Below are 26,567 nucleotides of genomic sequence, written 5' to 3'. Positions count from 1 at the left end.
TCTTGGCTGTGTGGCAGATTTTTTTTTTTTTGAGAAATACTGAATAACATCAAATCACTCCAAGACTTTAATAGCAGCAGTCCAGTTCAGAAAATGTAATGTTGTAATAAATCAGGCAGAAATTCAGCTTTCAAACAAGTGCTAAGCGGTTAAATCTGATAAGCGCCAGTCAGTTATGATAAAAGGAGTCATTCCGCTGTGAGAGCCGTCTTCAGAGAGAGAAGGGGGGAAACTAAGTCCTTACAATGTATACAACTTGACACAAAGCAGGTCCTGTTGGCCACGTGTTTAGATAATCAACAGGTTTCCTGCAAAGACACGTATGCATAGACAGAAATACATGATGCAGGTCTGAGAGCTATTCAGTTCTTCTTTTGTTTGAATTTAGATTTCTTTTCAAAAAGTACTTGAATAATTAAAGATTGTTTCTTAATTAAAAGTACACTAAAATCCACGTCGATGAAAATATTGAATTTTGCAGACGCAAGGTGAGCAAGCTTTGCTTTTTTTAATTTATCATCGTTTATATTCGCTCTCCTTGGTGCTGAATCTAAAAGTCTACGCGAAGCTCTCACTAAGGCTTTTTTTTTTTTAAATGGGAAGAACTATATATAAGAGAAAAGCCACGAGCAAAATTCTGTCTTTTCAATCAAAATGACAGTGATTAATACACCCCAGCCAATTAAAATATAATCTGAAGAAAAAATCCAATGTCGTTAAAAATATACTAACGGGCTAAATGAGCTGATTTGCCGCGGAAAATCTGTGGCAAGCGTGTGTGATTCTCCTGGCATGGGGTTTAATTAGTGTACCGACGAACAGCACTCTTTCAAGCTGCGGGTGATTTCTGTTTTAAATCACGTGTTGCTGCACTAAACTCAGGCTGGTTTCCCTGAATCTGAAAGGCAAATAACGACTGTCGTTACCGTCAAAGAGAAGCCAGCCTACTTCTTACGGCTCTCTCTCCCTTTCTCTCGCCGTCTTGCTCACGCACCCCCACCCCCTCTCCACTTTCTCCTGTGCAGCGCGTTTTGTCTCCAAAGCCCGTCTTCAGAAGCATGTCCTCAGACATGCAACAGCGATGCGATGAAGCGGACCAAAAAGAAGCCACCGGCGTGACAACATAAAAGCAGGTAAGCTGCTGACTGAATATTGGCCCCTTTATGATCAATAGTCTGTGATTTCTGAGAGGAACCAAAGGATTCGATATTTTATCTGAAGCTGTCAGACAAGAAGCGCTTGTTCTTTCAGTAAAAGGGGTTTATTAAGCTGTCTTGCTCAAGGACAGTCCGAAAGGAGGAACTAGTTGTGGTCAGGAGTTGAACCTTGGACTTTCTTTCTTTCTTTCTTCTTTCTTTCTTTTAGTATGGGACTATATCTATATCCGCCAGGTTGCTCACACAGCCACATCAACACCTGCATATACATTCAATATGTGGAAACTCGATTGTCACGGTGCTACTCCGAGTGGGGTTTATTCTGATTTCAAACATTTCAGCGCTGTTTTGGTTTCATGGAGTGGCAAAAGTACATAACTCCTGTTTCACGTAATTCAGCTCAGAGAAAACATCCCGATCCTCGGTGACTATTGAAAAATATTTTTACACCTTATATTCGAACTAGAAAGAGCCCGTGTAATATCTACTGCTTTGGAAGCTATGCGCAATGAACACAAAGACATTTCAACAGCTCCCTGTGCCAACATCGGTGTCTTTGCGCATCTTAGATGGAGCAAGGGGAACTTTGTGGTTCTGATATACTTTTTTTGACAACCCCAGAAGCGGAAACAATTTCAGAGTCATGGACCGCTATACCTTATTAATTTTGTCAGTATTAAACGATCACGCGACCATTGCGCGCATTTTTTTTTTGATCAAGTATTCAAGACGTTAAAGCCTCATTTCACCGGACATTACTAATTCCAGCAATCTGTTTGTGGATCGTTTCTAAAAGGAAGAGCCAATTGACTTACTGGAACCATAACGTGTGCTTAAATGACTCCAGTGTGACTTGGATAAAAGCGCTCCGCATCGTTTCTTTCAAGTCTGGATAAAATTGCTGGTCTAATTTCTGCAGTAGGACGCAAATAATTCCCAATGGTGAGAAAACTCGCCTTTTGACAATTCCAACGTGCTGAAAGCTTATGTATACAGATCTGTGAAAGTCTATAATTGTCCAAAAGCGGTTTTCTCTCGTCTCATTAATTCGATAAAACCATTCTTGATTTCAGCAAGCTTTTTCGCCACATGTTCACATTCCCCGTGTTTTCAACAGCCATCGCAATAAAAAAAAAATCATATTTTTTTTCATATTTGCACTGAGATCTACCGCCACCTTTTACAATGAGATTAAGAGACGATTTGGCGTCGAAGCCGCACCAGAGGTGCGTAAAAGCGCAACGCAACAGAACAGATTTGAGACTGCGTGTTTCTGTCGGATTTTATAACCACGGGTCTTATAGTTGAGATGTTTTACTTCTAGATTGGATCTTCCAGTCATGTTTAACGACAGATAGAGAGGCTTTTGCCACTAAATCGAACGGGGGGCTCAAAGGTAAACCTGTTTCTGTTTCAAGTATTTAGATTTTTTTTTTTATTTGTTTATATCAAACAGCGTTTGGCTACAAAATCTATTGTTTTTTCTAATCTGCACGACAGCAAAATTAACCGCAGTCACAGTCGTGTGACTGGAAAGGAGACCAAAAAACCCCAACAAAAACTAACAAACAACAACAACAAAATGCACTCTACTCCTACTGTATTGTTCGGCTAGATTAATCATCGCAGTTGGACGAGCCCTGTGGTTCGCTGTGATGATTGGAGATTAGGTTGTAGTTTAGGGTCATTTAACTTCACTGAAAAGTTACAGCCAGAGAAGAGGGAGAAGAGGTTTTCTTGGAATTGGGGCAGGTGTGTGTGTGTGTGGGGGGGGGGGTCCCTCAGTTGTTACAGTGGGGAGAAAATCAGGTTTTGCCAAGACTGGCGGCTAATTCTGACTAAGAGAAGAGGAAACATATGGTCTCTCTGTGTTCCTCTTACCTTGATTTTAAGGACTTTATAATAAGGCTAAGTACATTTTGCTTGTGCGTATTCGTTTCGTTTTTTTCTTAAATATTTAGTCTGATGCAGTTCACCAACATCTGTGCTGATATCTGATATTTTCAGCATTGTGTTGTACAGTTAACTGCTGTGGCTTGACCTTGATTACGTTTTGATTCCTGACTGTAACTGGCTTTGTTTAAAGAGCTGACGAGTAAACAACAAAGACGTGGTGTTGCCTTAGTACCTCCTATCCACGCGGAACGTTAACACGATGCTGGTTTTGTTCTTGTAAAATCATTATTAATTAATGTGACATTTGATTTAGTTTCTTGCCAGAAAAAAAGGATTTCCATTTGGTGTGGAATCCGTTTCGCGCCGTTTTCATCTTTGGAATTGCACTACAGGGGAACTAGCCCAGTTTTCAGTGTGACGAATAGTGTTCATTTGGCAAAAGTCTTAAAACATGATGAAGTCAAAAGGAAACCAATATCAAAAACGTCAACAGGTTTGTGCTTGAGACAAAAACATGATTTTTTTTTTCCTGAAAATGTTTAATATTGCTGTATGTGAATGTGCAGATAAAGTTGTTGTCTACTTATTATGTTTTTATGGGGAAAAAGCAACTAAAGGCAAAAAATAAATTCCATTAGGTGTAGAAAAATCACTCAACAGATTCACAGGACCTCTAAAAACACAAATGCAAAAGATAATAATCACTGAAAATCAAATCCAAACCTGGATCAGTCATATTTATTACATAATAGCATTATAAAAGGTGATATTTGTGTACACTTGGTAAAGTGTAGCTTAACTGTTGTAGCTGTATAAAGTGCGACTGTTTCACTGTGCTACCCACGTCTTTTTCACAACTCCAACCACTTTTTAAGTTCCCAAGGCTTTTATTGTGTCCCTTTGTTCCTTCCGTTCTGTAGCAATGAAAATTTTTCTCTAAGCAAGTATTCGTTGTAACTTTCAGCAACTAGTTGCTGTCCATTTCCACTTAAGACCATGTCTGATACCATGATGCTGATAGGTGAGATTTACATGAACTGTGAGTTATTCATTTTTGATCTATTAGATTTTTTTTAAGTTATTTATAATTTCATGAAGCTTGCTGAGGTCTACTAAGATCAGATGTGTAGCTTGCCTTAATTTAAACCCTTTTCTTTAACCCTACTGCTATTCCATGAAATATGCAGATGACAGAGTGTCAGCATCTGGTGTCCATGAGCTTGACTGATGTAGTAAATGATGACATGCATTGATTTACATATCACCCTGCAGTTCTGCATGAATATTGGTGTCTTTGTTGTTGATGCAGATGAGAGTAAAGTGACAAATATTTAATAGATTAAGTGTATTTCTGGGATTTAAGAATCATCACCTTTTGCTTTGCTTTTGTGTTTAAAAGTGATCTTTATTCCTGATGTGTACAAAACATGCTAATGAAAGCTCTCATTCTTGTTTGATGTCTTTCACGTTGAAATCATGACGATTTTAACCAAAACCGTGCTTCATAACAGTGAGACATGCATGCACGTACACTCAAATGAAATGGAATGAATCAGTCTTTCTCGGTCACATTCACACGAAGGACGGAGAGCGAAGCGATTGAAGGAGGAGGCTCATGTCAACGCTGCTACCTTCAGTGAAGGCACATTGCACACATATTGCTAAATCTGTGCTTTTGGCAGTGTTGGAAACAGTGTTACAGACAAGGTTGCTTTTGTAAATAGTTAAATTTAGCCAGTGGGGTGCCTCTTTGCATGGACATAAGCTTCTCAGTTGTAGAGAGGCTGCACAGTGCACATTAGTGAATCTGTGTATCTGGCACACACAGAAAGGAATGTCTAATTATCACGCTTTCAGCCGCAGTAGGGTCCTCTATTTGCACTGAGCTCCTGCTCTAATCGCTGTCTTTTTGTTGTCATTACACACTTATTTATTTAATTTTTTATGCAGTTAGAATGTTATTTTTGCTCCATGTGGATGAGCCGGAAAGTCCGTGTGGCATCGGCTTGGTGTTGAAGGAAGCAATTGAGCAGAAGCAAAAGAATGGGCTCAACTGATCTGTGGAATTTTTCTGAAAGAGATGAAAAGAGATGAAGGGGTTTTACATAACAGTGAGCATGTTGTATACAAGTACAGATATATATGCAGGGATATGAGGTTATGCGAATGAAAAGAGTGACGGATGAGGATGTCATTGACTCATACATATATAAACGTCGTTTCACAAGCCTAAATATGCATATATCCTCAGTCAGAGCGTGCAGATTTTCATACGTTGAAGCTGATTCGGCCAGTGGAACAAATGACCAATGTACCATTTAGTTGGACTGCTTCTCAGATGATGAGCGACTGCAGAGCTTTGCAATATGAAGTGGCTCTAAACCACTGCACGAAGTGGCATTGATTGGACAGCATGAGAGGAGGGAGATTCCTCCTTAAGGTCATTATCAAGCAGACAGAGAGAGTTAGACGAAACAAACCAGTGTAATTGCATTTGTAACAAAAGACTTGGAATCAATGGACTAAGCACTACGTACAGCAGTTGGTCAGCGTATTTCATCAACATTCAAATGGATCCAGTCTCACTGTAATTGCTTATAAAATCTATGCTACGAAATTAGTTCAGCAGTTCTCTATGATGTAGTCTGTTCTCTTATGTCGCGATTCAGAATGTGTCTGACAAACCAGAAACTTTTTAACACTTTATAACATTTAATGAATTTTGACAGATAATTATTTATACATAATATTGCTACACACATACACATTGACATTTGATGATGTAATAACAGGGACTATTAAGCTTCATGCTCTTCCAGACATCTACATGTACAGTCTAAGTGCACAAAAAACTAAGTACACCCTTACTGCATCGATAGAAATCAAGAGGGGAATTAGCAACCAGGTGTAAGAAAAGTGTAAGACTTCAATTCAATTCAATTCAATTTTATTTATATAGCGCCAAATCACAACAAAAGTCGCCTCAAGGCGCTTCATAGATACAGAGAAAAACCCAACAATCATATGACCCCCTATGAGCAAGCACTTTGGCGACAGTGGGAAGGAAAAACTCCCTTTTAACAGGAAGAAACCTCCGGCAGAACCAGGCTCAGGGAGGGGCGGGGCCATCTGCTGCGACCGGTTGGGGTGAGAGAAGGAAGACAGGATAAAAGACAAAAGACTTCTTGGACAAACTTCTTTCGACAGATGAGACAAAAGTGGAGATATTTATCCATAACAGACAGTGCATCAGCACAAACACCTCATACTGCCGGGCATGGTGGTGGAGGGGTAATGGTTTTGGCTTGCTTTTTAGCCACAGGACCTGGAAAACTTGCAGCCAATGAGTCAACGATGATCACCTCCGTATATTAAATTACTCTAAGTATTCTAGAGTTGAATGTGAGGCTTTCTGTCCCACATCTAAAGACTGGCTGAAAATGGGTCATGCAACAGGATCATGATCTCAAGCATACCAGAAAATCTATAAAAGAAAGACTGTAAAAGAAAAGAATCAAGGTGCTGTGATGGCTCATTCAAAATCCAGCCTTTTTTGAAATACTGTGGTGGGACCTAAAGAGAGCTGTGCAAGAATGAATGCCTGCAAGCATCAATGAACTGAAACAACACTGTAAAGATTGGGACAATTCCAGAGAGACTGCTAAAAGAAAACAAAGGCATTGCTGCTAAAGGTTTTTCTACAATATACTGAATCATTGGGTTTAGTAAGTTTTTCGTAGGACTGCATAGAGTTCTTTTTACATTACTATTGCAATGCTGTCTGGTTTGGTTTATCTAGTTCCTCAGGAAGTTGCAGCTCAAGGCCTGATCAAGATCAAACAGCAATGTCTACAACCTGATTTCTCAAAAGAGCTGGATTATACTTTAGGGTTGTATTTCAAAGGCGTTGCATGGTTTTTCTTTTAGTCTAAAATTGATGTGAAGTTTCTTATTGGCTTGACATGTCAGATATACTTTTTAGATTTTTAAATAATACATCTCACAGATCCTCTGTAGCTGGCATCCAACTTACCAGCTCAATGCCTAGTCTCTGGGAATTTTGTTTTTATGGCCATTTCTTAAGAATACTTAGGACAGATCATTTTAGCTTGGCCTTTAATTTAGCTGACTCATCATTATGTTCTTTTTTTCCCTTTTTGAACTTCAGGTTCTATTTTCTTTTTTTAATAAAGAACTTTTTTCCTTCTAAATTTTATTATATCCACTTTTGTTTTACCATTTTCAAACCCGAAGCCACAGAGCTAAGCTGTGAAAGGTTGAATTGCTTCCTGGACTGGAAAACTTCAAGCACCTCATGGTTTTGTTAACGAGTGGAGAAACTCCCTGACAAATCGGTGCTGGACGCCACAGCACATATCTGTCGTAAGAAAGGGCTTAAGACTCTCAGCTAACGTGGGAAGACCTCGGTATCCCTCTTAGAAGTGCTTTAGCTGGTGGCTGGTAAGAGGAAAGCATGGACATATCTGTCTAGAATACCTCACCCACTATGAGCCCAACCCTTGTTTTGTAAAGCACATGTTCGTGGACATGGCATGTGAAAACAATTTAGTTCATTCATTAATTTTCATTTATAAAGCGTTATTTTACTCTTCTATTGTTGGACATTTTTTTTAACTCTTTCGACTGAAGTTTGTGTACACAACTTTTTTTTAAATGAAAATAGCTGCCTGTTTTTACTCTTGGGTAGCAAAACCAAAAAAATGAAAGATGTTCAATTTCACGATAGATTTCAGTAGAGTTCAGTTCTAATATAATTTTCTTTTAGCTTATTTTGTTATGTATTTTACTATGTTATAACTGATACCATGACACATTAACTGGAGCCATATGGAAATAATAAATCACTCTCCTGATGAAATATACTAATATATACAACAAAAAAACTCTTCAGGTGGACTTTTGACCAAAACAGGTCACCATTGGTAGTACTGAATTTTGGGCAGAAAATAGAAATAAGATACGGCCACACTTTAGAGGACTAAATAGTAAAGTACACTTTTCAAACATTGTAAAATGTCCTTACTCTTTTTTCAAAAATTAACATTATCAACATCTTATCTTAAATCAAACTGGATGCAAAATGTCCCGGTGGTGCATCTTCATAACGTTAGCCCTTTTACCCTAGCAGCATTGGTCTGTGTTGCAGTTGAAATGCGACAGCAGGAGTCGTAAGTACTACCCTCTAAACCTCTGGAGATTCCTTTGAATGTGGTGCACTTCCAAAAGCCTCAGGTGTTCTCCAGTCTTGCCACTCACCCAGCAATAATGCAAGGCAGCCATTCTTTGCTCTTAATTACTCTGAGCCTCAGTACCAGATAATTCCAACCAGCTTTATTATCTGGCTCAGCCATTGTCATTTCCTCCATAAAACATTCAGATTTGGTATTCCTGTCTGCTCACATCTGACCTTGGCAGGGAGGCGTTATTGTAATTGCCCACAGGCCAAATTCCTCTATGACTGGAGATTGTAAGACACATTAGACTAAAAAGGTGGAATCTAGCTTTCCCTCTGACCTATAGCATATGCTTTTACACACAATTAGGGCCTATTCACAGAATGGCATTACCAAGAGAGCTCTGTGATGTGGACAAAAACAAAGAAAGAAGGTAGGAGTGAATTTAGATTGCTTTCTTTTTTTTTCTTTTTGCAGTGCAACTTTAGCAGCAGGGGGAACAGCTTCAGCTGGTGTCACAAGTTCTTGTAAATGGCGCCAACATGACAGGGCGCCTTAATATCTCACTGTGCTGCTGCAGATGTTTTTGAAGTAGCCCTGCGTGACTTTTTCTTCTTGTTGGCGAGGAGCACTAACAAGCAATTAGCCAACAGGAGGAGTGCTTGGTATTTCGTGGGACGAAAGCTGAGCTTACAGTCTAAGAAAGCTCTTTGTTTTGCCTTTGAAGGTTTGGTCATAGGAAGGAAAATTCGCAGCAGACATAAATGCAGGTTAAAATCATTTAGGGACATGAGGCAGAGGAGCGATGCTCCTAGTGTTTGAAAGATGTAAAATGACCAAACAGAAGATACAGATGCACATAACCTTCATTATACCATTGGGAGTTTTGTAGATTTATACAGCAGATTATATAACAGTATGTGTGATCCATTAGAAGTAGCTGAGCATTAATTCATGCTAAGTGCGAGTCAATGAGCTGCTGGCAGTTGATTTCTATTTGAATAGGCAATAAAAGTCAAACTGTCTTCCTGGAGGGATTGCTGTCCTAATTACTGGCCTGCCTGAAGCTGATAAACAGGAATGATCATCAGTTGGAGACGCCATGTACTCAACGTCAATAATGAATCACAGTCATTTCTTCCCTGCCATTGTCTTGTTCTTACTACAGACAGATTATGCCATCTGTTAGCTTCTTGACCACTTTGGTGCAAGTTGAATGGTTAGTGGATAGACTGCCATGAAATTGGATAGGTATTCATGTCTAGGTAACCGTTAGAAGACATAATGATGTTTAGCATCGCTGTTTGTCATTTATGTTGTGATAGTTTTGATAAAATTTGCTAATTGGTTTATTATAATGGAAAACAACACAGCAGTTGTTATACCTGTGAACACTGATGTTGTAAGCATGTCTAGCTAGCATTAGCATGCACGACTATAAGCTTCATTTCAGTTTGCAATTCTAAAATATGATCATATATTTTCTTATTGGAGTTTTGAGAATGTTTTGTAACAACACTGCGACTAAAAATTTAGCTAGAAAACTCAAAATGTGGCTTTTGCTACAAATTTGCTTTTTTAGAATCAAATTCAATTTTTTTAAGGTAGGTATTTAAACTCAGAATGGCTCTTTATTATAATTAAAACAACAAACCTAAAATACTTTAATGGGGTACTTTGAATTGCAATCAGTAATGACACAAAAAGCAATGAGCAGTCTTCTCTTTGAATATTCCTTATTGCATTTTGGATCTACAAACTCTATCAATAAACTGGGCTTTTTTTTAGGAATGTAACTAACAGGTCTGTTCATTTTAAATCCCTAACAAAAATAGAAACTACATCCAGCATACATACACGCATAGATCTTATTTCACAATTAAATATAACTGTCTACAATGAAAAAAAATTTACTTCGAAAGCCAGACATATTGCATTCAGAGCTTTGAAAATCACTAATTTTAGAAAGCATTAGTTGAAATAGCTTAAAGGATTTGAAGTGTTACAATTCAGTGTCTATAGAAAAAAAAATAGATTTCGTTTCCAGACAGTTTACAAATTGTCAGAAAGAGTATGAAACAATTACATTCTGTCTTCAAATTCCCTGTGAGAAAAAGACCATGTGTGAAATCAAAGCTGAATTAGAGCTGCCTCTGAGACAGATGACTTCACAAGAGACGCAATACTGTGTACACACACAGCAGATGAACATGGCCGTGGCCCTGGATACTGTGGATCAAATCAAAAGGTAAACATTCTTCTCTCCACACTGGAAAAGAGGCTAGCGTAGTGGCTGGCACAGCAAGAAGGGAGCATCGTTTAACCAGGTTAATATTATTAAGTCCAGTCATAAAAGTAGTCTGTTAATGTTATTGCATCCGGTGTCACCTCTTGTTTTATTCCTGTGATTTGGCAAGTGAAGACTTGTTTATTGCCTGAGGTGTAACCTGGTTCTTCCTGTGTTTCTTTTAATGCCCGGAGGCTTTGCAAACTGTAGTTCCCCTTTATGTGGTCAGTCGGTTCAATTTATTGACTCTGTCAACACTGTCTTTTTAAACGAAAACGTGAGATGAAGCCCAGATAATGGTAGTAAATACCACAGAGTTTGATGACATTTGGCAGATGTTGACTTTTTTTCCTCTCAGAAAAGATTTCTGTTTTTGAGGTGCCTCCAGGGAAACTGGAGTATGGACACTTTCACTTTTATTCCAATATACACAAACACGGAAATTAGGGGCATGTGATATTTCCACAGGATAAACATGCTTGGTTTATTTAAAAGACAAAGCACAGGCTAAGATTATATGTACATTTATGAAGTGCAGTGTGACTGTCATCCGAGACCTGGATGGTTCACTTCCCCTCAGGCTTGGCTATAAGAAGTCAGTGGACGTTGTACTTTATCCAAAGCTTTGTACAGATTCGTGGTTTAGTTTGACATTCTCAAAGAGGATCCCTGAAGGTCTGTGTAACTTGTTCCAGGTGAACGATTTGACATTTGGAAGAAATGCCAGCGAGGAGGAAAGTGGGCACTTCTTGTGTTTTCCAAGCTCGTGCGTGCTTGTGTGTTGTGGAATTTTGGGGGGTTTCTTGTTTGCATTCATCAGTGGATGTATGGTGAAGTTCAGCACATTTTCCAACCAATTTTTAACCTCTCTGGCATATTATTCAGTGGGCTCACTATGTCAGAGTGAGAAGCCCATCTGAAATGCTGTTATTTGACTTGACAGGAACAGGACTGCTGACAGAGTCCAGAGACTACGCCGTGTCAGAGGAACACAAACAGACTGTAGGATAGATTCACTGTGTGAGGCACCCGTCGCCCCTATGTTCACACTCTCTGATGGCCCTTTTTGACAGCCCTCTCAAAAACAAACCAGTCATAGCAGAAAAAAAGAAATGCCTCATCATAAAACAACTTAGGGTCACACGAAATGGATTTCCCAAGTTGTTATCTTTCGTTGCCATCCACGCTAATTGTTTGGCTAGCATTGTTAATAATATTATACTATGCAAATTCCTACCTTTTTCTAAAAGGCAGTCATAGTTTTGACCTCTAGCGCTTTTTTTTTCTTAATTGGCTGCAGTGAAGTAGGTCATGTCAATAAACTTGCCACTCACCAATGGGTGTGGTTTGTTACATAACCGCAGTGAAGTGCAAAATTGAGCCACTGGATGTCTCTAAAAGCATGTTTTTTGGATGACTCATCCTGCATTAGTGGTTCATCCTTTAATTTGTCCAATCATCTGTGAGTCATCATTCATCACTAACATTATTAGCTTGGCCATATTAGGTAGTTGGGAAATGTTTGGGCTTGAAGATGTTATTGGAAATGCAGGTCAGTTAGGGTCCTTTACCTCCACAAATTTCTGTGGCTCTCCAAAGACCTCGTGCCAATTAAGTCTTTGTTTCTTTTTTCGTATTCAAATTCACGTATTTTGCAAAAGTTAAAGATGGTGTTAATGCATTCACTGTGTTAATCACACTGCACAGCTGAACAAATTGAAGGAGAGCATTGCTATGCAGGTACATCTCCGCAGCTGTCTCTACTTTGTCTGTCGATCAGGAGAGAAATACAAGAGACAAGGTCATCCCACTTCTCTACAATTTTACACAGTTTCCTTGTCCGATCAATACTCTCCAACATGGCTAAAAAAGAGAGGTCTCATTCCCCAGTCACCTAATAATTGAAAGCAGTTAGCATAGAAGATGGGACACGAGTAACAGCGGCGTCTGCTTCTTGTTTTTTCATTGAATAAAATCAAGCTTTGTAGTAAAAGCTCAAACTCAATGCTTGGAATGTTTTAGGTAAAAACCTTTTCCACTTCAGTTTGGGACATATTAACTTTTTTATTTTTATAAACAAGGGCAAAATACACAGAGTATCCAAATCCAATAAAGCATGCATTAATAGAAAAGTTTTAATGCAGGAACTTTCATGTTTTTCATTATCTTAGAGAATTTCTTTCAAGTAATTCAGTTGTAAAACCAACTTGTATCAGTAAAAGTTGATTGTTTTTAATAAGCTGAAAAATATGGGTTTTAAGTTTTTATTTGACTGGGAATGACGAAAGAAATGTCCCGGGTCTCTTTATCTCTGTACCTGTTAAACGTATTCTTTTCTGTTCTTTCACATTTCTCATTTGATGTTCAGATTTTATTTGATCAAAAATGTTCCCAGTTTCCAGATCACTCTTAAAACTGCGAGCCTCAATACTCAGAAGTACTTTAAACTTTTTTTCCATACGTCTTTTTTTATGCAAGGCAGCTTTTCAGTCTTTTTTTATTTTGTGGGCCGACACATGTCTCCGGTGATTAGTGCTGACTGTCTGACTTTGCATTGGGGGACTGAGGACTTGTTGCGGTCTTCTAAAAACCTAATGAGATTAGTGGTTTATTGGTGGGGGAAGTACAGGAAAGGTCATCCACTTTGCTAAAAGCACAGATGGCCATAGCATTGATTTGAGGAAAGCACCATTCTCCAGGTGCCTAATTAGAATTATTAACATATAGTCAGTTTTAAATTAGATCTAGGTAATATTGAATCAGGTACAGTATGAATAAAAGGTCAAATAAGTGAGTTACAATAAAGGCCTAAGTGTCTTGATTCTTATCAACATAACAGAAAACATAGGTTGCTTTGGTGATATTTAACATAGCAAGCACATTGACGTCAAGAATGGGAGAACTACTGAGGATTCTTGTGATGGGTCATCCCCTCTGCTTTCATGCTTCCTGTAATGTCCCATTGTTGGCACTTGCATTCAAAGCTGGATATGCACGTTTATGCTTTGATTATTATCATCTACATAATAGATAACTGATCTGACCTTGACATTCTTTCTCAGCACAGCACCTCAGCAGTACTGTTTTATGTTTTCAAACAAACCTCCTTATTGGGAAATACATTTATTTTGGTAGATAAGTGAACACCAAACCTTGTATCAGAGCGATTCTATCTTTAAATTACACTTTTGTGAGAATGTGAGTGCGTGTTCTGCATAATTATGCCCTTAAACAACTTCTGTTCAGAAGTGCAAATGTTGATACTGAGTCTGACTCAATCTTCTTGTCCTTGAAACCACTTAACTTTGTATATTCTAATTCTCAACTGCAAAGACGCACTTTGAACGTGATAAAAACTGCTCACCTGACAAACATTGAAAGTGCTCAGCTTCCAAGGACAGTCCTGTTGTGGTCATACAGGGGTAATTTCAAATGTTTTTAGCCTCTCAGTTGGGGGCCTCTACTCACTGGAGAGCTGTGCCATAATATGAGTTAAATTAGGATAATAATTCCTACTCCCCAAAAGATTCATTATGGCAGCCATTCCTGGAATTATACCAGAAGGAACTAAATCCCTCGGAGTTAATTTCAAACTGTGGTGTCACTTTTCACAGTGATGCAACAGAGGAGTGCAGCTCGTCCAATTACCTGTTGGCTGGTGATTTATTTGGTCACTTCTTTTCTCCTTCCATCCTCATGCTAGCATCCTTCACTCACACTCCGTCATTCCCCTCTCCCTACTTTATAATTCTGCTTATCCTATATCCCGGCTTCTCTCGTCTTTCCATCTCCCCTCTGCTCTCCGTGTTTGGCCTCTATATCTCCAGAGCAGTAATGGTGCGGTTCACCATGCCGGGACTCAATAATGAAGCTGTTGCCCCAGAAAAGCCATGTTAATGTTGACTCTGGGATCAGATTCTGCTCCAAGACACACAGCGGTGACAAATGAATGTGCCATATTGAGCCAACCAAGCTCAGTAAACAGCACATATAGATTTGGGGCTTTGACTGAGAACTGGGAGATGAGATATTTTGCCAAGAGATTATGGCTATGAGAAAACAGAAATTCAAATTTATCACCAGGGGATATTTGAATGAGCTGTTAACATAACTTTAACTTGCAGTAAATAGCTGAAAACTTGTAGCTTTTTGGGGCATGTCCAACTGGAGTAGTACATTGTGTTAATAAATGGGAAAGTGGAACTGCAGCTCCCTTAAGTATTGGCTCATCCATCTGGTTGTCAGCAGCATTGACGAGCTGTCTGACTGCTCTGGCTTTGCTACTGTGACCTCCCTTGACCCCCTCGATCCGGTCTGACAGGCAGCGATGCGCTCTGTTAGTAGAAAGGTGTGTGCATCTGTCTGTCTTCTTCTGTGCTTAGCTGCATTTACATCTGAGGATTGGTGTGCCAGTGACCCCGGCTGATGTACATAGGCAGGCACAAGGAGTTTCCTATGTTTGCCATTCCCATGTTTCTCCTGTCAGACTCTGTCTGGAGCCTGCAGAGCAGCCATGCATGCCTTTCCTCCATCACCAACAATACTCTGTCTGTTATGCCCACCCATGTTCCTGTAGCCTGATGTATAATCCATTTAAGTACCTTCAAACTATATTAGGCCCATTTCAAAGGTTTGTCCCCAGGGACATCCTAATGTAAAGCCCCACTGTGATGCTTTTAAGTAAAACTAAACCGGGTTTGGCTGCAAGTTACAATAGTTACAATACTATTTAGCCAAGCATAATATGTATTGCTGTTAAAGTCAGATTTTTGGATTTTATCCTGTCTACGGTGTATTTTTAAACCAGGGGTTTCTCAAACATCACTGAAATGAATGTTCAATTTGGTTGTAGAACTCGACAAGCAACAAGCAGAGTGACCTTAAGGTGGTTTAAGCAAGTGTGGTGAAGAAATGATAAATTTTGAATGTAAACTTTCTAATTTAGTGGCACATTAGCAGAGCAGCTTCAGTGTTTTGTGTCTACATGAGCACAGTAATGTGATGTTGAGTCAGAGCCCAGCACACAATCACTGCAGATTCACTTAAAACAGAGGTAAAAGGACTTTAGTTATAATAGAAAAGAAAAGAAAAAACGCTACACTGCCTGTGTAAAAATCTGAATTGATCAGTTGTGTCAGACTAACTCAGGGGTGACGGGAAAAAAATGCAGCTGCAACACTTGTTAGATAAATACAGCTTTGCAAGTAAGGAAAACAAATTGCCATTGCTGAGAAAACTGTTATTTCACAACAGCAGTTTCTAAGCGCACTCTACATGCAGCTTGCAAATGTACCCAACTGACAAAGAAAAAAAGATCCTCTCTCACAAATAAATTTAAAAAAAATGTGTCATTTATTTGTGTGACTGTGTGTGTGTGGGTGTATTAAGTCACACTTGGTGTGGGTAAGCACTTCTCCCAACTACTGATTGCTTGAATGTCAGGAATTTAGGGGTGAGAAATTTGGTGGTTGCTGTGCTACACACAATCCCATGTAAATTCTCACTCTGTGGGAAACACTGCAGTGGAAATTGCGCACAATGATAAAAAGAAATGCTCTCACCTCATACGGCTTTGTAAAAGCAGGCACGCTTCCATTAGATTATTTAGCAATGGCTGCAGTGATTTATTTGAGTTCTGCTCCTCGGGGCTCACCTTTGGCATCTTGTGTTTAATACCCTGAACGTGAGCTGTTTAGGGCACATAAACTGTACTGACCTGCATTACATGCTCCCATTGTAAACTGATGGACTTTTTGCATGCAAATCACCCACATTTGGCAGCACATGTAAATTAAAAGCCTGTTTTAAACAGTGGAGTAAAATTTAGAATCCAATCATGAAAAAAAATGGCAGTTTTGTAGTTTGCTGGTGACTATATGTACATTTCCTATTGTTTTATAAACTCAGACTGTATTTTTAATGTGTTTAATAAGCACTAGTATAGTACATTTAAATGCAAGTAGAACATTTAGTGATGTGCAGTCAGAGCAAATCAGAGCATTTCTAAATTGGCAATTTAAACACCCTGGAATCTAATAGTTTATAGGTATGGGGATAATTAGCTTATTTTTGGTCCTCATTTTCTGGTTTACCAGACCCAGTGTCTGCCCACAAAATGACACTGGGTCTGGTAAACCAGAAAATGATAATAACAACACCAAGTATCCATCTTGGAAAAGGAGGAGTTGGGGGTGGGCGTCCGGGTACACACCGGCTCACTCCTTGGCGGCCGCTTGTCGGGGCCTGGGGCCTGGGGCTCGGGGCTCGCTCGGGCCCCTTTGGAGGTGGGGTGCCCCCGGCCTCTCGGCCTGGGGCTCGGTCACTCAGGCACAGCTGGGGGCCGGCGGAGCTCACGGGCGCGTCACTGCAACTCCCCCTGACTTCTGCTCCGCGGCTGCTGGGCGAGCCCTCATCTGGGACTCTCCTCAGCTCTTACTGGAACAGTGGCGCGGCTGCCCCTCTGTTGGTCTTCCATGGTCTCTTGTGTTCTGGGGGCCTCTGGATGTCTGGAGTTTTGATCTCCTCCAAACCCGCTTCACACCCTGGAGGACGGGGCTGTGGCCCCCCCACACTCCCTAGCAGATCATTACATGGAGAAACCTTTGGAATGCAAGCATGCTGATCCACACAGGTATGCACACATGGGTATTCACAGACGCGGACTAAAGCTTTCTTGGCTGCTGCCTCAAAGCACACTGTGCGCTGTCTATCTTGCGTGCTGCACAATATCGTTTATTATTTAGTAAATATTGATATCTATGACTAGCTAGTTTATTGTGATGGTGCTTTGTTTTCTCTATTATTATGTTGCTCTTTGTTGTTTGCTGTCTCCTCTGTTTGTTTGTTTTTTTTTTTTTGTTTTTTTTTCTTCTCCATACAGGTGACCCAGGAGTTTGTTTTTTTTTTCTCTCTCTTCCCCCCCCTTCTCACCGTCTCTTCTCCCCTTTGGTTTTCTTTCTTTCTCTCCCCCTCGTTCTCTCATTCATTCCCCCTGTCCTATTTATTTAAAAAAAAAAAAAAAAAAAAGACAAAGGATGAACTGAAGCTCTGCCATCACGTAATGTCGCATACTGCTGTTTCTGGTGTCATTTAGAAAAAAAAAAAAAAAAAGGAAAAGGAGGAGTTACTTTCAGTTTTTTTGTTTGTAGCAGTTGCAGGGCAATGGAACTTGAAACCCAGATATGAGACGCTGCTCGTTCTGCAGCACCCACAGCTAGGAAAGCTGCATCCGTCATGCAAAGATCATCCCCACCCTGTCTCTTTGAAGTAATGGCTTGGATCTGTGGAGGCAACATGGTTTCATCCAAACAATTTTTCCCTACAGAGAAACACAAGTATGAAAAGGTTGTGCTGCCACGGAGCTACTTATTGAAAAATGCATCAAACTCACTGTGCATGAAGGATGTGAAATGCTACGAGACCAGGTGTAACACGGCTAACTCGATCAATTTTCAATCAGGCCATGCTCCTCAGTCATTCATAATTCTTTTTAGCATGTAAGTGACTTTTGAATCTTTCCACACTGGGGGTGTGCTTAACTCATACACCCTTTACAAAGAATGTCAACAAGTGCAGCGGTAGTTAATTAAAGGAGGCAACGTGTCATGCGTATAACGCTGATTTTCCCTGTGAAAAATAAAGTTAATTCATTTTGAATTTAATCTCCAATATGTGTTCAAATCAGGGTGTCAGTTCCACTGATATTTGACCGACTCAATTACATTTCTAAAAAACTCCAGAGATTTATAGTGTCCTTTAACCTGACCATATGAATAATTTATTACTTTCAAGCAAAACCCAAGGAACTCTTATTAGTACAAAACTCTCATGTAGATCTGTGTTTAGTCTTCAGTTTTTAAGAAAAAAGCTGGTTTTTATTCTGGGGCCAAAAAACACCTGTCCAGGCTGTCACTTACTAAAGTTATGACATCATAAGGCCCCTCCATTGTTTTGAAGTGAAGGCACATCAGTTTTATGGGCTCCGGTGCCCAGCGGATGATTTGTGAGTGCTATTATCCCCTGAAATCGCTCTGGAAAATGGTTCCAGTGTGAAGATAGGAATTGGTGACAGACGGAGTGGGGGTGGGCGGAGGGGCTTGCTTAGTAGTATAGAAGTAGTCAAGTGGTTGTGTTTGTATCCAGTAAAAGCAAGATCTTGTTCCCTTTTTTTAATAGAGAAAAACTCTACCAACACATTATTTGGGTTAAAAATAGCCTTCTTAAAAAAATAAATGTCATCCAGTAATTAGTAACAAACGATTGGCTGAGAAGTTGAGGAGGAAATGGAAGAAGAGAGACAGGGTGAGTAAGCAAAAGGGGAGGGGGGTGAGTGACCAATAACCTAGTTACAAAATCAGCATGCAAGCATTTCATCTTTTTCTTCACATAGAAGCGGTGCAAACAGGTTTGCCCGCCATCCAGCTGACAGGGGAAGTTTTCATTTCCAAGCTTGACTAATTCATTATAAAGCCATCTGAGTGCCAGAACTCTCTGTTGTTATAACTTGAATCTTAGAAATATAAACTGCTGAGTATTTAAAATATTAATTTCAAACTCCCCCACCTTGGAGGTATGCAAAATGTATCTCTTGAGAAATTCACTTCACTGACCATTTACAACGAGCGGTTCAATTTGTCTGAAGCTTCCTCCGTCCTAGCAACAAAATAAGGAGATCGCTGATAAGAAATGCTCATTAATCAGGTCTGTGCAGCAATTGAAGCTGTGCGCCATCTATTTCCCTTTCAAGAGTTTGCTCTTCTTTTCAAAACTCAGTCGTGCGAGAACAAAAAAAAAAAACGCGAATCTGTTTGGAGGAAAGCATTGCCACAAGCTTTCATAGAACCAGCTGCCTGCACACAATACGTGGTCAAATGTTAAGGTTATCAGCGGAGTCCAGAAGTGAAGGAGCCCCTTCACCACTCTGCTTTCCACACCTGCACTGAGGATTTCAGTTCACTGGCAAAGCCCTCTATGACAGCGCAAAGCCATTCTGCTGGATGGAGATAAAACGTAATACTAAAGAAAGTTAAATAATCAATTCCAAAGAAATCCCTGAGTATTAATCTAGAGCAGACCGCAGGATGGTACCTCCCGGGGGATTGCAAGATGATTTGCAGAGGGATTTAGGAGATGATTCACAGCCTATGAAAAAGTTATATACTAATATTTTCTAAAATACAAACATTTTATCAAGTTTTGATTCATTCTTAAATTTGCACGATGATATGTTCAATTTCTCTCTACAAAAAGAGGAATTGTTCTTCTCTACAGTGACCCTATTGTCACACTGAGGCACATACTTAAGGCAATATTATCAAAACGTGTAGACTACATTCAAGATAATGTAAAGCTGAACTGTCTGTCATTTTGTCTTTCAGTAAGTTGGATGTGTCACACCTTTCCATTCACTATTTTCTGCACAGCTTAACATTGCACTCACAGATGTGCTCAATTTAGTATAGTTCTTCTGACCAGAGGATTATACTGGGTTCACTGGATGGGAAATAAAATTGCACATCATTACACCACTAACGATGTGCAATTCATTTGCAGATATACACTTAATATAGTGAAAAATTCTAGTTCTGTTATTCTCTTATCTGTTGTTGGCTGAAACTTTAGCGCATTAAATGCATTGACACAGTTTGCACCTTATAGTAAAGTTGCATGTGGGGCACGGATTGGCATGAATCAGTGGGATCAACTACATCTGCCAGAAGTTATATGTTAGTTACACTGTACACTAATGAGCATTGTGCAGTAATAATAATAATATGATTTTATGCTACATTTAACGAACCACCAATCTCACTAGGAAGTATTTTGGTCTTCCAAGATTCTTTTTCAACTTCATCTACTTTATCTTTAAATTTGAACTCATTTCTGTATTTTTTTGTTTTTGCACTCTGAGGTCCTTCCCTCTCCTCTCTTGCCCTAATGCTGTGGGTGTACATGTACCTACATGTAGAAATAATTTAGGAGCACTTTATGGCTCACAATGAATTACTGTGATCTTGCGTTTCACAGGTTACCACTTGAGTAAGATGTCACATGCCTTTTGTCCATGTCCTTCATTCCACGCCGTTCCCCATGAAAGCGGCTCCATGGGGAATAGTGAATTGTGACATTATCACCAAGTGCTGGTAAGGATGGTTAGGGAGGAGTATAGCACAAATGCTGATACCTAGTAATAAGCAGCCTGGAGCCAGCCTCAAGTGACCCTCAAGAAGAGCATTTGTTTTAAACCACATGCGGGGTGGTTGTTATTCAGTTGATGTTACAGTCCCATTCAATCAAACCGAGTGAAGAATCATATTTTTAGTATGCAAGTATGCATGGCATAAATGCTGGCGGAGAACTACATCAATACTACTTCAGAGTGTGAGAGGTAGGTTATTGGCATTCCCATGTGTTTCTGTTTAGCTTTCACTATAGCCTCGGTTTTGCTCTGTGAGAGATAGTGACCCTTGATGATTCACTGTGTATTAGCAAAAGTTCTATCAGCTGTCATTGAATGCTGATTTGGAAAAGCACGAAAAAAATATCTGCAACACCTAATATAAATGTATGATAAGGGATTTAAAGGCTTGACTTGAAAAGCTGCTGATACCACATGAAGGTAATACTTCTTTAAAATTGTTACTCGTAATCCACCAAAAGGATTATGGTCTTGAAGAGTAGTATAAATGTATCTTTCAGCTTTCTTAAACCAGCAAAAGGATGAAAAAGGACGTCAAATATTTTAAAAAAGCAATGGAATATTTAATCCACATGCACAAGCCATTAACATAATTTCACAAGATAGCAAATAATTTCTGTCTGCTATATCTGCTTAAACTCGGATTTTTAAAAAAATATTCCCAGATTCTGGAGTTCTTTAAAGGGAATATATAATCTAAATGACCCTGCACACGAACATGCACGCCTTTGATCCTGCATCATGTGCTGCAGTCAAATATCTCAGGTGTAGGGATACACGATTAAAACCCCAGTGACACTGTATACAGGGTTTATTCAGTTACCTTGCAGATTATTTTTAAATAAAAGCAAAGTGAAGTTTCGTCTTATCTCTTTGGATGTGATCTCCACCTCCTGTTTATTCAAATCTTATTCTCTCTGTAGTTGGATAACTCTTGCTCCGGTCCCTATGAAAGCTCACCCTGAACTTTTAAGTCCAAATCTTTTTCATCCTTTTGTAAAATTCTGAGCCTGACCAAGGAAGTGGATTCAACTGAAAAGAAGATGAATAAAGGCACAGTTTTCAATTGCAAGGATTTGTAAAAGCTGATAGAATGGATTTCTGTTTATTGCAAACCTTTAGGATTTTTTTTAAATCAAAGGAGCAAAGACTAATTTAGATTTAGATCATTTATGTTGAGTAAATGAAGTTGAATAAACCTAAATATTTAATGTTTCTGTTTTTTAACTGTCATCTTAAATCTCTGTACAATAGTGTTTAAACCATAGGCGGTGTTCACAAACTAATCTCAGGCAGACTTTTCCATCTGCAGATTTTGATCTAATCTTTCCCTTTTGCTCGCAGCCTCAGAGCTAAAACGAGCAAATTGTTGTTATTTGCTACACTTGCTCTTTCTTTTCACTCAGTGAAAACCTAACACAGTGAAAAGTACTTTTTTTGTTTTTGTTTTTTGTTTTTTTAACTCAGACAAGAAGGATAGCACTTGGAAGGAAAGAGAAATCCAACCTCTTATTGGGAGGTTATTGGCAGCAACATCAAAGACTCGTCTCTGTCTGGTCTTTTTAAAATCAGCAGCAGTTCCAAGTGCAGGTAGCTCTTAAACTCCTTAATAGAATATCAGTACCTGCACATGCAGTCGATCATCATTACAATATGAAAAACACTACAATTTGTGCTAAGAATGCATAGAAATGTGATTATTTCTACCAGTTGTCTGAGGTATTTTTTCACCCTTCAGTTAATGTCAGTTTTAAAGTGCCGTGAAAATGTAGTGACACGCTTTTGTCTTGACTTTGAATCACCGTGACAGTTAGATGGAGTTTCTGAGTGGACTCAAAGTGACAAGTTTGTCCAATGATGTGGCGCTCAATGTTTTGATGTCTCAAAATGTGATGGTACCAGTTCAGCCTTTAAGCACAAACCTCAATTCCTATCGGGTTCCAGTGAAGAGTAGTGCAAACACCAAGTGATGGAGACGACACAGTCAGAGATCTAGAGAACCAGAATTTCTTAAGGTTAAACAACACTGGGCAACATGACCAAAGAGATAGCATCAGCAAGAGCTGCAGGTATTACCTTGTAAAGTAGCTAGGAAAGCAAAAAAATATGGATCTAAACTCCAAGAAAAAAGACAAGCTGGAATACCCGATTTGCAACAGTAGAAACCTGTGAAGGCTCCTTGCTTATTTAAGAATTACGACAAAATTTGTACTGTGCAGGACTATACAGTTAACAATTAAACATCAAAACATATGTTTTAACCTCTACAATTTCATTGTATTTTCTGTTACTTATTTGCTACCATATACACAAGTGTCACTACGTCTGCAAAACAGACTGGTGGTTGCACTGGCCCACACATTTAGCTTGTGTAATCATGAGGCAGAGGCATTAAGTGGAAGAGAAAATGGAAATTCAGGTAAAGATGTTATCTTTGCTAGGACAGTTTCTCCTAGACGCACTCAAGCTTGTTTTGACAACAGTTAGGTTTTGAATATGTTCTGATACCTCTGAAATATCGCTCCCATGGAAAAAAAAATGGCTTCTTGTCTCACACTGATCCTATTCTGAGCTCTTAAAATGTTCCAGATTGTTTCTCCCACACCTTCATGAAAGAATTCTTTTTTTCCCCTTAAATGTTCTTCCTGTACTTGTGTCAGTGTGCTAAAGTTTATATCATAATTTGTTGAATAGTTTTTATTACTTGGATGTCAGACTAGTTGGGGATGATGCAGAAAGCAGAAGTGAAAGCTGCACATGTATATATATTTTGTGGGTTAAAGGATGCGGTGCCTATTAAGACACCAGCATAGTCATGTATTTATATTTATGTATTTATTCTTTTTATTTTATTTTTGATAGAAACTTTGTTACATCGTAGGAAACACTTCACAATACAGCAATTGACTTGTAATAAACTCCATATTTTACAGTATATCAAACATTTTTGGTCATTTTTTCATGGCTTTACTGGCTTCAGCTAGACAAAAGTGGTTAAATCCCAAGCTCTTCTTGTTCACGTTTCCTTAGGCAAGACACAAGTTACCCAGCAGTGCTCTGTTTCCATAGATTCCATATAAAAATGGAAAAATCCTTGAAGCCCAAAAGTAGTGCTTTAAATCTGAAAAAGGACCTGCACATGTATTGAAGTCTATTGGGGGGCAGTAAAAACATGTCCTGATCAGTTTGTGATTGTTAGTTTCAAGTCTCATTGACCACAACATGACTGTTTGTAAAGTGTGGTCCCCACTGAAGACAAAAAAGAAGGATAAAGCAGTGTGTGCTTTACACCTGCCCTGTTGTGTGACTAAGAAGTCACAACGAGTATAAAAGTCAGTTTCTTAGTCAGATCCACCTCTCACTCTTCACACTGGTCTGAAAACACCAAGATGGTAACAATGAAAAACACTTAGAGTGTCACGACGAGTGTGATCATGCGTCTTGAACGCATCACAATTTTTAATAATTCGTTTCTACAACAGTCCCTCATACTTTCAAACCAAATTTAACCTGAGCACATCCTTAATAAAATCCTCTTCATTTCGCTTGCTTCTCCAGTTCTTGAGTTAATTTAATCTTATATCCATTTTAGTTATTACTTCATATTTGAGCTGAGACAAAACATATCTTTAATACGTCTCTATAGACAAAGAACACATTATCGTCATGAGCAGTAGCACAATATTAAGTAAAGTTGCAGTTCTTGACTAAATGCTTGATTAAATTAACTACAGATCACATATATAACTGGGTGATTGGCACACATTACGCCAAAGCAAGACAGGCACTGATTCCAAAATCCCACGTGCAAGTAATGGAAATGAAAAAGAAAAAAAAAAAGATCCTTCAGTGGTTTATCTAATTAGTGCCGTTAGCTCCGAGTTGCACTGTCGAGACATATTATAGAGGGAGAGCACACGGCAAGGCAAACGGCAGTGCAAACAGCTAAGCAAACTCCACGGTCTAATACCGTATCCTTCTGCCCCGAGGTTAAACAGATCCACTAATCTTTCTCCTTGTTTGGTCTGGGCTTTGCACTCATCCAGGCAGCACCCACAGCAATTGACGGCAGCACAGTCAATGCTCCACTGTCTTTCAAGCTGAATGATTTGGCTCAACATGTAGGTGCAAAAACATCCACCTACTGATAATATGATTGATGTCTGCATTAGTCAGGATACAGTAAGATCCTTGTTACTCCAATTTCTTAATCAACCAGAGGAAAACATTCACCAGATGGGCATGCCTATCGATCTATAATGTATGCTGGAAGCATATGACTCTCTATTCTAAAGATGAAAAAGCACTGGGAGACTGATGCATTGGCATGTAAACAAGCTGACAGGCAGCTTTTCAGACAGTTACATAATAAAGACTTTTTATCCAGACACATCGCCCCCCAACTGGGATGTTAGCTGAGAGCAGATAATGAAGAGCCAGAGTAGATGTCCACTGAGATCTATGACCGCGCTTAGACTTATAGAAGCTGCCGCTCATTCCTCTCTAACATAATGCTGATGTTGCAGGAAAGCAAGAGCCCACACTTGAAGGAGGACCCTGGCAGTTTCAGTCAAGGGACACCAAGTACTAGGAAACTGCATTATAGACCTTCCCTTCTGAGTATTTAAAAATGGAAACACTGGGAGGCTTGTTTTATTGCTTATGCTTTCGATGAGATCTCTCCAAAGCACTTCCGACAGTTCGTAGCAGTGTGAACATGTTTTTGTTAGAAAATGCCCTCTTAAGGTGAGTCTTGTGGAGATGCAGATGTCACTGGACATAAAACAGCAATTTCAGGATGGGGTATTCTGAGGTGATGCTGTGATAAGTGAAAATGTGATAAGAAGGGTTTAATCTCTGTGGATATAAAATGTAGCTTGGTATCCACCTGTCCTCATTTCATTTAATGTGCATGCATTTCCTTCTATGTGCATTTCTCTATGTCGGCACATTCTATTATTTTTTGTGACCTGTAGTGAGCTATATTCTTACTAATGCACAACCAGGTCAGTGGTCAACCCTAATCATGGTCAGATCTCTTCCTTGTGATGGTTGCTGTGTTAAAAGATAGAAAACTGTCTAAGTCACAGCCATAATAAGATGTGGCTGAGGTCTGACTGCTGAGAAAAAAAAGGTGCTTGAATGCTTCCTTTCTTATCTCCCTTAGCAGAGAGTACACAGGACTATCCATAAGAAAAGGAAAGGTGATAATGCCACCTCACAATCCAGAGCAGTGCAACATCTGACGGTTCACAAAAACAAACGATCAACTCGACCTGTCAAAGGATGCAGATCTTCATGTAAATTACTGATGTGTTTCCATCTCCTGGTATAACTTGCTAAGATGCTTATACAACTGAGCTTTTAATAATATCTTTACTTTACAGGTTAACTGTGAGCTTTAAGCTTTTTATGAAGTTGTTACTTTTGTCAGACAGCTCTAGAAGTTTTCTATATCTGTATAAAGACTGCTATATCAAAATGATCAAAGTAAAGTTGAGATTATTTTGCGTGTCTACTCTGCATTAGTTAGGTCCTCATTTTAAGCCTTCCTTTATTGCCAGCCTTTAGGATTATCATTAATTAGTTTGACTTCAGTCACAGATACTAAAAGTCTTAATGAATGCAAAAGTTTAATTACATCATCTCTTCACCGAGAAGACACAATATGAGTGGCAAGAATGAAAGCAAACACTCTTATTTCGCCGTTACATTTGGTAACTTCCCTTTTTTTTGTCTATTTTAACATGTGGCAAAGCATCTAAGATGTGCTTTTTGTAGTCCATCTTCAAAACATGGTTTGTACTACATTTCAAATCCCCATCAACATCTGC

The 26,567-nt window shown here is 39.2% G+C and overlaps 1 protein-coding gene across 3 annotated transcripts in view; it reads left to right on the top strand.

Moving 5' to 3' along the window:
- Nucleotides 1-413: 413 nt before the first annotated feature.
- The window catches only part of chrm2a (cholinergic receptor, muscarinic 2a), a 90,914-nt gene continuing 64,760 nt past the window's right edge, over nucleotides 414-26,567 (top strand). Inside the window, exons 1-2 of one of the 3 annotated variants that reach the window (XM_085250868.1) lie at nucleotides 414-488; nucleotides 1,026-1,133. The gene's annotated coding sequence lies outside the window, so the exon portion shown is untranslated. Of the gene's footprint in view, nucleotides 489-931; nucleotides 1,134-1,903; nucleotides 2,100-26,567 lie in introns of those variants that run through there. The other 2 variants (XM_085250870.1, XM_085250869.1) reach the window with 2 other exon arrangements.

The sequence above is a fragment of the Mchenga conophoros genome, linkage group LG17 (genome assembly GCF_057382185.1).
Source record: "Mchenga conophoros isolate Kocher_MC1m ecotype Shallow Benthic linkage group LG17, M_conophoros_male_GT1.1, whole genome shotgun sequence".
NCBI classification, from domain to species: Eukaryota; Metazoa; Chordata; class Actinopteri; order Cichliformes; family Cichlidae; genus Mchenga; species Mchenga conophoros.
Note: the sequence above shows the minus strand (reverse complement) of the source record. Positions and strands in the feature narration are given on the sequence as shown.